Consider the following 12,369-nt stretch of genomic DNA (forward strand, 5'->3'; position numbering starts at 1 on the left):
AGGAGAGAGTGGAATAATATAATCAAAATTTTGAAAGAGAAAAACTTTTAGTCAAGAATATTCTATTCAGTGAAAATATCCTTTAGATATGATGGAGAAATAAAAACACTCCCAGATAAACAAAAGCTGAGGGAGTTCATTGCCACAAGACGCTCCCCTACAACAAATGAGCAAGAAGGCTCTCATACCTAAAAAAAAAAAAAAAAAAAGGAAAAGTTTCCAAAGCCTTGAGCAAGGAGATAAATAGACAGACAAAATCATAAAATTGCAAATCTCCAACAGAGTAGGTTAGCAAATGCTTAATTATAACAATAAAGATAAAGGGAAGGAAAATGTCAAAAATAACTATAATCACTTCATTTTAATCACAAATTCACAACACAAAACAGAATAAGTTGTGACAACAATAAATTAATGGGGAAGAGGGAAGGGATGAAACCTTCTTAGAGTAAGGAAATAAGAGGCTATCAAAAAATGGAGTATTTCATCCATGAGATCTTTTATACAAACCCCATGGTAACCACTACACAAAAAATCAGAACAGAGACACAAATCATAAATAAAGAGAAAACCATCATAGAGAACCACCAAAATGAATGGGCAGTCAGAAATACACAGGACAAGAAACAAGGGAAATACAGAACAACTGAAAACAAGAGATAAAATGGAAGTATTAAGTCTTTATATATCAATAATCACTCTAAATGTAAACGGATTTAATTCTTCAACCAAAAGACACAGAGTGGCTGGATGAATTAAAATACAAAACCCAAAAATATTCTGCCTCCAGGAAACAAATCTCAGCTCTAAAGGCAAACAAGGCTCAGAGTGAAGGGATGGAAGATGATACTTCAAACAAATGGCAAGCAAAAGAAAGCAGGTGTTGCCATACTCATATCAAACAAAGTAGATTTCAAGGTAAAAAAAGGCAATGAGAGACAAAGAGGGGCACTATATAATGATAAAGGGGCACTCCACCAAGAAGACATAACACTTATAAATATATGTGCACCCAACACAAGAGCACCAAAGTATATAAAGCAACTATTAACAGACCTAAAAGGAGAAATTAACAGCAACACAATAATAGTAGCAGACCTCAACATCCCACTTACATCAATGGATAGATCATCCAGACAGAAAGTCAACAAGGAAATAGTGGATTTAAGTAAAAAACTAGACCAGATGGACTTAATAGGTATATATAGAACACTCCATCCCAAAACAGCAGAATACACATTTTTCTCAAGTGCACATGCAACATGCTCAAAGATAGACCCTATGTTGGGAAACAAGGCAAGCCTCAATAAACTTAAGAAAATTGAAATCATATCAATCATCTATTCCAACCATAATGCTATGAAACTAGAAATCAAGTACAGGAGAAAAGCTGTGAAAGTCAGAAATATGTGGAGATTAAACAACATGCTACTGAACAACCATTGGATCATTGAATAAATTAAAGGAGAAATCAAAAAATATCTGGAGACAAATGAAAATGAAAATACATCATACCAACTCATATGAGATGCAGCAAAAGCGATCCTAAGAGGGAAATTCACAGCAATACAGGCCACCAAGGAAAATCTCAAAGAAGAAAAATCTCAAATAAGCAATCTTAAACTACACCTAACAGAACTGGAAAAAGAAGAAAAAGCAAAGCCCAAAGTCAGCAGAAGGAGGGAAATAACAAAAATTAGAGAAGAAATAAATGAAATTGAAACCAAAAAACATAGAAAGGATCCGTAAAACTTAAAGCTGGTTCTTTGAGAAGATAAACAAAATTGACAAACCCTCAGCCAGACTTAATAAGAAAAAGAGAAGGAAGCCTCAAATAAATAAAATTAGAAATGAAAGAGGAGAAATGACAATGAATACCACAGATACACAAAGGATTATAAGAGAATCCTTTGGGAAACCATACCCCAACAAATTGGACAATCTAGTAGAAATGGATAAATTCTTAGACTCATACAATCTCCCAAAACTGAATCAAGAAGAAATAGAGAATCTGAATAGACCAATCACAAGTAAAGATATTGAAACAGTAATCACAAACCTCCTAAAAAAACAAAAGTCCAGGACTGGATGGTTTCTCTGGAGAATTCTACCAAACATTCAAAGAAGATTTGGTACCTATCCTTCTCAAACTCTTCCAAAAATATGAAGACCAAACACTTCCTAACACATTTCATGAGGCCTATACAACTCTGATCCCAAAGCCAGACAAGGACAACACAATGAAGGAAAATTACAGGCCAATATTGCCATTGAACCTAGATGCAAAAATCCTCAACAAAATATTGGCAAACTGAATACAGTAAATACATTAAAAGGATTTTCTGTATTGATCCTTTTAAATACATTTAAAGGATTATACAGCATGATCAAGTGGGATTTATACCAGGAACACAGGGATGCTTCAGCATCTGCAAATGTATCAATGCGATACACCACATTGACAAAATGAGGAATAAAAATCACATCATCATCTCAATAGATGCAGGGAAAGCATTTGACAAGACCCACATCCATTTATGATAAACACTCTCAATAAAATGGGTATAGAAGGAAAGTATCTCAACATAAGGACCATATATGACAAACCCCCAGCCAACAACATACTCAACAGGGAAAAACTGGAAGCCATCCCTCTGAAAACAGGAACAAGACAAGGGTGGCCACTCTCACCACTACTATTCGACATAGTACTGAGGTTTGGGCCAAAGCAATTAGGCAAGAAAAAGAAATAAAATGTATCCAAATTGGCAATGAAGAAGTGAAACTTTCACTGTTTGCAGACAACAGGATTCTATGTATAGAACACCATAAAGAATCCCGCAGAGAACTGTTAGAAATTATCAACGACTACAGTAAAGTACAGGGCACAAAATCTACTTACAAAAATCAACTGCAGGGGCTGGCCCTGTGGCCTAGTGGTTAAGTTCGTGCGCTCCGCTGCAGGCGGCCCAGTGTTTCATTGGTTTGAATCCTGGGCGTGGACATGGCACTGCTCATCAAACCACGCTGAGGCAGCGTCCCACATGCCACAACTAGAAGGACCCACAATGAAGAATATGCAACTATGTACTGGGGGGCTTTGGGGAGAAAAAGGAAAAAAAATAAAATCTTAAAAAAAAATCAGCTGCATTTATATACTCTAATAACAAAGAAACAGGAAGAGAACTCAGGAATATGATCCCATTTACCACTGAAAGAAAAAGAATAAAATGCCTTGGGGTAAATTTAGCCAATGAGGTGAAAGACCTATATGATGAAAGCTATAAGACATTATTAAAAGAAATTGACGATGACACAAAGAAATGGAAAGATATTCCATTACATGGATTAGAAGAATAAACATAGTTAAAATATTCATACAACCTAAAGCAATCCACAGATTCAACGCAATCTCAATCAGAATCCTAATGACATTCTTCATGGAAATAGAACAAAAAAATCCTAAAATTCATGTGGGGCAACAAAAGACCCCAAATAGCTAAAGCAATGCTGAGAAAAAAGAACAAAGCTGGAGGAGTCATAATCCCTGATTTCAAAATATACTACAAAGCTATCGTAATCAAAACAGCATGGTACTGGTACAAAAACAGACACATGGATTAATGCTACAGAACAGAACAGACAGCTAATCTTTGACAAAGGAGCCAAGAACATACAACAGAGAAAGGAAAGTCTTCAATAAATGCTGGTGGGAAACTGGACAGCCACATGCAAAAGAATGAAAGTAGACCATTATCTTTCACTATGCACAAAAAATTAACTCAAAATGGATTAAAGACATGAAACCACAAAACTCTTGGAAAAATATATAGGCAATACAGTCTTTGACATTGGTCTTACAAAGGTCTTTTCGGATACTATGTTTATTCAGGCAAGGGAAACAAAAGAAAAAATAAACAAATGGGACTTCATCAGACTAAGCTTCTGTAAGGCAAAGGAAACCAGGAACAAAATGAAAAGACAACCCACCAACTGGGAGAAAATATTTGCAAATCATGTATCTGACAAGGGGTTTATTTCCAAACTGTATAAAGAACTCATACAAATCAACAACAAAAAAACAAACAGCCCAATCAAAATTGGCCAGAGGATATGAATAGACATTTTTCCAAAGAAGATCTACAAATGGCCAACAGGCACATGAAAAGATGTTCAACATCACTAATCATTAGAGAAATGCAAATTAAAACTACAATGGTGATATCACTTTACACCTATTAGAATGGCTATCATTACCAAAACAAAATCAACAAAAGTTTGGAGAGGCTGTGAAGAATAGGGAACCCTCATACACTGCTGGTAGAAATGCAACTGGTGCAGCCTCTATGGAAAACAATATGGAGATTTCCCAAAAAATTAAAAATAGAAATAACATACGACCCAGTTATCCCTCTACTGGGTATTTATCTAAAGAACTTGGAATCAACAATTCCAAGAGACTTATGCACCCCTATGTTCACTGCAGCATTATTCACAATAGCCAACACGTGGAAGCAACCCAAGTGCCTAACAACTGATGAATAGATAAAAAAGACTTAGAATACTACTCAGCCATAAAAAAGACAAAAGCGTCCCATTTGCAACAACATGGCTGGATCTTGAGGGTATTATGTTAAGCGAAATAAGCCAGACCATACACAAACACTGCATGATTTCACTCATATGTGGAGCATAGAGAAACACATGGACCAAAAGAACAGATTAGTGGTTAACAGAGGGGATGGGGGTTGGGGACTGGTGAGGGTTAAAGGGGCACATATATATGGTGACTGACAAATAACCATGTACAACTGAAATTTCACAATGTTATAAACTATTATGACCTCAATAAAATTAAAAAAAAATGGGCAGAGGATCTGAATAGATATTTTTCCAAAGACATACAGATGGCCAAGAGGTGCATGAAAAGGTGCTCTACGTCACTAATCATCAGGGAGATGCAAATCAAAACCACAATGAGGCATCACTTCACACCTGTTAGAATGGCCCTCTTCAAAAAGTTAAGAGATAACAAGTATTGGCAAGGATGTGGAGAAAAGGGAACCCTTTTGTACTGTTGGTGGTAATGCAGCCACTATGGAAAGCAGTATGGAGCTTCCTCAAAAAATTCAAAATAGAAATACCGTATGACCTAGCAATTCCACTTCTGAGTATTTATGCGAAGAAAATGAAATCACTATCTTGAAAAGATATCGGCACCCCCATGTTCACTGCAGTATTATTTACAGTAGCCAAGACATGGAAACAACGTAAGTGTCCACTGACGGATGACTGGATAAAGAAAATGTGGTGTGTATATATATAAAATTGAATATCATTCAACCATAAAAAAAGAAGGGAATCCTGTCATTTGCAACAACATGGATGGACCTTGAGGGCCTTATGCTAACTGAAATAAGTCCAACAGAAAGATAAATACTGCATGATCTCATTTGTGGAATGTGGAATCTAAGAAAAAACTATAAAAAACATAAAAACATAAAACAGATTGTTGCCAGAGGCAGTGATTGTGGGATGGAGGGTAGGGTCTGAGTGAAGTGAGTGAAGGTGGTCAAAAGGTGCAAACTTCCAGTCATAAGATGAATAAGTAATGCACCACATGGTGACTATGTTAATAATACTGTATCGTATATTTGAAAGTTGCTAAGAGAGTAAATCTCAAAAGTCCTCATCACACACACACACAAAATTTGTAATTATGTGTGGTGATGCGTGTTAACTAAACTTATTCTGGTAATCATTTGCAATACATACATATATGAGAATGCATTGTATACCTAAAACTAGTGTAATGTCACATGTCAATTATATCTCAATAAAAAACAGAAAACAACTAAATACAAAAACAAGATTGATAAATTAGTCTACATTAAACCAAAAAATTCTGCTGGTCAAAGAACGCCATTAAAGAGGTGGAAACATTAGGCGAAAGGCTAATAGGAAACTTTCTATAAAGTTATAATGAGTGGATTCAGCTGACAACCTGGTCACACAGCTGGATTACATTTCAGTGCTGGTTATTGTCTTCTGTTTGCCCTCAATTCCATTCTGTCACCCTGAATGATAAAACTTCCCAGGCATCCTTGTGTGTAGCCACATGACTGATTTTCTAGATAGTTGAATAAGAGAGAAGTAGTAGCGTGTGTCACTCCCAGGACTGGCCCATAAAACCTTTCAATAGATGTTACTTAATTTCCTTTGCTTGTCCCATGGCAGAGCTACCAGGTAGAAGGAAAGGGGGTCTCTTGGTCACTTTTCAAAGGAAAGCTGACCCAAAGAGCCATCTGACCAGGAACAAATGTGTAGGATTGTTGTGTGAGTAAGAAGTAAACTTTTGGGGCCAGCCTGATGGTGCAGATGTTAAGTTCACACGTTCCGCTTTAGCAGCCTGGGGTTCGCCGGTTGGGATCCCAGGTGTGGACGATGCACCGCTCAGCAAGCCATGCTGTGACAGGCATCCCACATATAAAATAGAGGAAGGTGGGCATAGATGTTAGCTCAGGGCATATCTTCCTCATCAAAAAGAGGAGGATTGGCAGCAGATGTTCACTCAGGGCTGCTCTTGCTCAAAAAAAAAAAAAAAAAAGAAGCAAACTTTTGTTGCATTTGGCTATGGAAATTTTTAGATGATTTATTACAGTAGTTGGTCTACCCTAACACAACTATAACAGTGGCTTTTACTAGGTTCTTTTGGGACCCTAAGACGACTCAGTGATGTCTTGGATGCTGTGATGGAAACTTGTGGGGCCTACTTCAACCAGAACAGCACTCCTTATATATATATGTAATATGTGTATTATATGACATCGGAATGCATGCATGTATATGTACTGATTCACATGTGAAAACTTCAAATGGCACCAAGTTTTTACATACAAATAAATCTCCTTCATACCTTTGTCCTTGAGTCTCCCATTTGCCCTCCCTAGGAGCAATGTCTGTTACCCACTTCCTGAGTGGAAGTGAAAATCTATGTACATATAAACATATGGACTGTGATATGTTTAACCGGTTTCTCATTAATGGACAATTAGTGTATTTCCAATCTTTTGCTAATATAAACAATGGCACAATGAATATCCTTGCATATATGTCATTCTACACATACGCAAGTGTATCTATAAAATGGATTTCCAGAACTGGAATTGCCAGATTAAAAGACACATGCATTTTACATTATGATAAATAGTGCCAATTGCCTTCCATGGGGTTGTACCAATTTATGCTTCTACTATCATATACAAGTGGGCCTGGCTCTTCACATCCTTGCCAATGCAATATATGGTCAAATTTTGATGCTTACTACTTCGATATGTGAAAAGTGGTATCTTATTGTAAATTAATGAGTATTTCTCTTATTATGAGTGAGGTTTTACATCTTTCAAATGTTTAAAAGCCACTTACATTCCCTTTTCTGTGAACTGAACTCTTCATTTTCAACTGGGCTATCAATCTTTTCCTTTTTGATTGGTGGGAGTCCTTCAACTATTAAAGGAAATGTATCCAAATTGTGTAATAGAATTAAGATCAAACACAGATGGATTCTGCTGCTAAAAGTCAAAGTTTGAAAATCACTGGTTATGCTACTTTGCAACCTGGCCTTGCTAAAAAAAAGCCTCTCCCCTCATTCCCTTGGGAATCTTTGTCACTTAGAGCTCCAACCAGTACCACTTGCCCTGAGTGGTTGAAACTCTAGGCTAGAGTTTCTCAACCAAGGCACTGCTGACATTTCAGCTGGATAACTGGGGACAGGGTGGGGGTGGCTCTCCTCTGCACTGTAGAATGTTTAGCAGTTTCCCTGGCCTCTACCTGCTGAATGTCAGTAGTATATCCTCCCTGAGTTGTGACAACCAAAAATGTCTCTGGATTGTCAAATCTCCCCTGGAGGATAAGGGGGCAAAATCCCCCCGGTTAAGAACCGATGGTCTAGGCCTTCACAGTGGAGGTGGAAGGCAGGCTGCATTACCAAACTGTCTACTTGCTCCAGTTTGGCAGTCCCACACAGCCACCCAAATGGAGTCTGAGAAGGTGCAGAATGCTAAGGTCTATAGGGAAGTACAAGAGTTGTGCTATAACCTAGTCAAAAAGACAAAGTAGCATACATGAAGCCACAAAAGAAAAACATCTGCTAAACTTGTGGTTATCCCTACGCAATTTAAAAGGAAGCAGTGTAAGACTGGAAAGTGGGCCAATTCCTCAGGCCTCATGCGGTGGGATGGGCTTGATGAGATCATCAGAACCCAAAGTCTAGCCTTCGGGTTGTTGCTTCAAAAAATGGTTACTCTTTTCCTTAAAAATATTTTTTTAAAGTCCTCATTTTAATACATGAAATTTTAGCAAGAAATATTTATTGATGTGTCCTCAAACCTTCCATCTATGCCCACCCCCTCCACCAGGGATGTTAAAATGTTAACATTTTGATATGTAACTTTTTCCAAGCCTCTACAGTCACAAATAACAAATAATAAAATTTTTAAATAATTGTAAACAATAAAATAATAATAATGGATTTTTTATCCTTTTTAAAATAATAAATAATAAAAAAGAATAATATACAAATTTTTGTGCAACTTGGTTTTGTCACTCACATTGTATCATAATATTCCTCAAGGACAAGAGTTGTACACATTTTTAATGGTTGCATAATATGCCACAGTATATGTACACCATAATTTGATCAACAGGTTTCCTACCGAAGACATCTGGATTCTTTCCTGACTATTTTCCCAGAAACAGCAACATCATAATAAAAACTCTTGTATTCATATCCCTACATATTCACACTGTATTTCTTTAAGATAAGTGGGACTTGGGGTTGAAATGCATATGTGTATTTATAATTTTAATAAATATTTCCAGATTACTTTTCAATACTATGACAGCAATGAATGAGAGTATCGGTGTCCCCATATCCTAGTAAGCAATAGTTGATAGCAACAAAATTCATTTTGTTTTTGCCTACCAGAGGAGTGAAAAATGGTACCTCCTTGTTTTACTTGCATAATCCTGACTACTAATAGGTTCAAATATATTTAAAATTTTTATGTAGTCAAATATATATATTTTAAATATTTACTTAAAAATATATTTACATATTTTAAATGGCTCCAGTCTTAAGAAGTTCTTTTTGACACAAAACTATATAATATTCTAAAATGTCTTCTAATATTTTTATTATATATTTTCATTTAGATCTTCAATCCACTTGGAATTTATTTTTGTATCTAGTGTGAGGTAGGAATTTGTATTTGTATTTTTCCACACTAATAACCAGTTTTGCCAATACTGTTTTTCAGTACACAGAGAGTTGATACTAACTCCCCTACTAATTGTAGGCACATGAGACTGAAATCAAAGCTACAAGGCCAATTTATTTGTTTATAAAAATAGAGCTGCCAAGTCAGCCAGAACATTATTGTTGGCTCTTTGAACATTTTCTCGCCAGTGGGACATTCTATATGGGAAACCAAACTACTGTTGAAGGCTGCTTAGGGGCCTTAGGATCAGAAAACAAGTTAAAAATTTTAGTGACTAGTGTCAGAAATCTATGATAGCCTTTGGTATAATAAAAAATAAATATTTTGCCTTTGTCCCCTGTTTCTGAAACAGAACTCCTAACACTCTTGAGTTTCCTGAGTGATAGGAGTGGCTTTTGTCACTCATAATGAGCTCCTTTCCCTCACCCCTGAGTTTAAGCTGGTGAGGTGGCTTAGGGTGGAGCCCCTAGCCAGCCTCAGACTGGGACTGGTCACCAGAAAGACCAAGTGATTAGAGGGTGGGAACATTCAGCCCCACTCCTGACCTCCCGGGAGGGGACGGCATGCGCTGGAGATTGAGCTCTGTAAAAACTCTTGAACAAGGAGCTTCAGGGAGCTTCCAAATTGGTTAACACATCCACATGCTGGGAGGGTGGTGTGCCCCAACTCAACAGGGACAGAAGCTGCTGTGCTCTGGAGATTTCTGGACCTTGCTCTATGTACCTCTTCATCTGGCTGTTCATTTGTATCCTGTCTAAGTGTCACGGGAACTCCCAATTTATAGCCAGTTGGTAGAGGAGTTCTGGGACTTGTGACTGGCCTCTGAAGTGGGGGCAGTCCAGGTCATAATTGAGTTGAATTGTTGAATATCCAGATGGTATCTGGAAAATCAGAATCGGTTGTTGGTGTTGGAAAACACCTCACAGCCCAACGCATCTATGTTCATCCTGTCAAACGAGAAACAGGTCATGGGTCATGTCATGTTTCATTAACTTTCTCACCTGAACTGTGCTGGGGACAAACTGAATTTCCTTGCCTTGCTTCTTGCCTTTTTTTTGGTTTAGGATCCTTGCTACTCATCACTCTTCATTCAATAATTCTTTTCCTATATGGAAATCTTCATTTAGATTCTTCATTTATTCTTTCATTCAATAACTAGATGTGTCAGTTACTCTACTAGAGTGCTGATAACACAGAGGCGAACCAGATGAACAAAATTCCTGCTGTACTTGGGGGAGACAGTGAATAAAACACATGGAGAAAAATAAGTTAACAAGTAAAATAGGGGAATGTGCTCTATAATCTAAGTAAGGAATAGTAAGGACTTGTTCTAGAGAAGGAGGCACAGGCAAAATGTATGACAAACACATGGCAGGTATATATGTATTTACTTTAAGTGCTTCTAGAGTTAATTTGTACATATATAAGCAAATACATATATATGGTCTCCCACATTCCCCCTTTCATTTTTTCACAAATAGCAGTATACACACCATTCTATATCTTGCACTGTGCAGCTTGCAGATCATTCCATATGAGAACTTACCTTCCTCATTTAAAAAAATGGTTTGTATATGAATAGCCCAATTTAGAGTAAACTAATGCTAAAAATATTTACAAGAAGGTCAAGGCCAGATTCATGGGAGACTTGAAAAACTGAATGTGAACTTGTAAGACTTACGGACTAAGAATGACTCGAATTTCAGGCAAGTAGCTCTCTACTGGTAGGCCAGATATCTAATTGGGAAGGTGTTTGTTTTGTTTTTTAATACAATTTCTGTCTCTCATTTATCCTACCTACCACGTGTACCATCTCTGACCTTTCAGTACACTGGCAATCATACTGATCACAGTAAACACCAGCAAGTGTCTTTGATGCACAATATATATAAGTGAACGAATGAGTAAGTAGTAGGATTTCCATAAGCTTACAAAGCTCTTTCTCAAAAATGCTGGGAATTTTGTTTCTATTCTGAAGGGATACTGACTCTCAACATTTCATACACTACATCCCACCAATGTGGCTGAGAATAAATCTATGAATATTTTGTAGAATAAGATAGACAAAGTCGGGAGAGAACAAGGCCAAGTACGTCAGCCAGGAAGGGCTAGATGCTTATGTAGCTAGGAGTTGAAGAGCGAGTAGGAGGGAAGGAAGGACAACAGGATTTGGTGACTGATTGGTTAGAGGGCATCAATCCGAAGGAACACGTCAAAGTTGAGTTCAAGTCTCCTAGGACTCAAGAAAAAGAATCACTTTCAGAAATGACCAGTTGTAAGGGGAAATTCTCAGTTTAATTTGAGGTACAAAGACTTTTGAACTTCGATTCAGAGACATTTCCAATATTCTAATTTTTTTTTTTAAGAATGAAGAAACAAGTTGCTTGCTTAAATGCGCACAAGTAACTGGTGCGGTATAGGCAACACCCGCGTTAAGCTTAAGGGATGATTTACTGTCAACTCAGAGAGGCGCTTTAAGAGGATAGAAACGCCGCGCTCAGGAAGCAGATGCCCCGCCAAGCACTGGCTCCAGGTCTACTGTGTATCATGTGGGTCCCTAGGTAAGGTTAGACATGGAGTGACAGAGTCCTGGAATTTCAGGGTAAGCGGAAAGTAGAGGGGCTTCAAATAGGGAAGTAACTAATATTTTTGAGTTACTAAGTATCCCTCACTTTATATCTGGCTATCTCATTTAATTCTCACCACAACCCTAAAATAGGTATTACCATTTCACAGATGAGAACTTCAGAAAGGTTAAATAAATTGCTCAAGCTAGAGGGGAAGGATCTCGAGTTCTAAGCCATTCTGGATGAGTATAGCGGCCAAGTCATGCTCGTTCTGCACTCTTCTTACATCGCCCCACTTGACCCAACACATTCACTTTATGAAGCCCAGAGAAGGGAATTCACACACATTTGGAGCCACGCTGAGGCCAGGAGGCAGACAGGTGGCTCCTCAACCCCCCAGGTCAAAGGTCTTTCCAGGGGGTACACATGCCTTTAAGGATTTGACAACCTACACCACCCTGTAAGTGATGCAGAGAGGGGGAAAAAAGCAATCGGCTTAGGAGAGAAGCAAAGAGGAGAAAAAG

The 12,369-nt window shown here is 37.7% G+C and overlaps 1 long non-coding RNA gene across 1 annotated transcript in view; it reads right to left on the bottom strand.

Annotated features, from left to right (window-relative positions):
* The window catches only part of LOC138916139 (uncharacterized), a 30,414-nt gene that overhangs the window by 16,916 nt on the left and 1,129 nt on the right, over nt 1-12,369 (bottom strand). Inside the window, exon 2 of the long non-coding RNA XR_011422917.1 lies at nt 10,280-10,501. This is a non-coding gene — a long non-coding RNA (uncharacterized lncRNA). The remainder of the gene's footprint in view (nt 1-10,279; nt 10,502-12,369) is intronic.

This window comes from Equus caballus, chromosome 1 (genome assembly GCF_041296265.1).
Source record: "Equus caballus isolate H_3958 breed thoroughbred chromosome 1, TB-T2T, whole genome shotgun sequence".
Classification (NCBI taxonomy): Eukaryota; Metazoa; Chordata; class Mammalia; order Perissodactyla; family Equidae; genus Equus; species Equus caballus.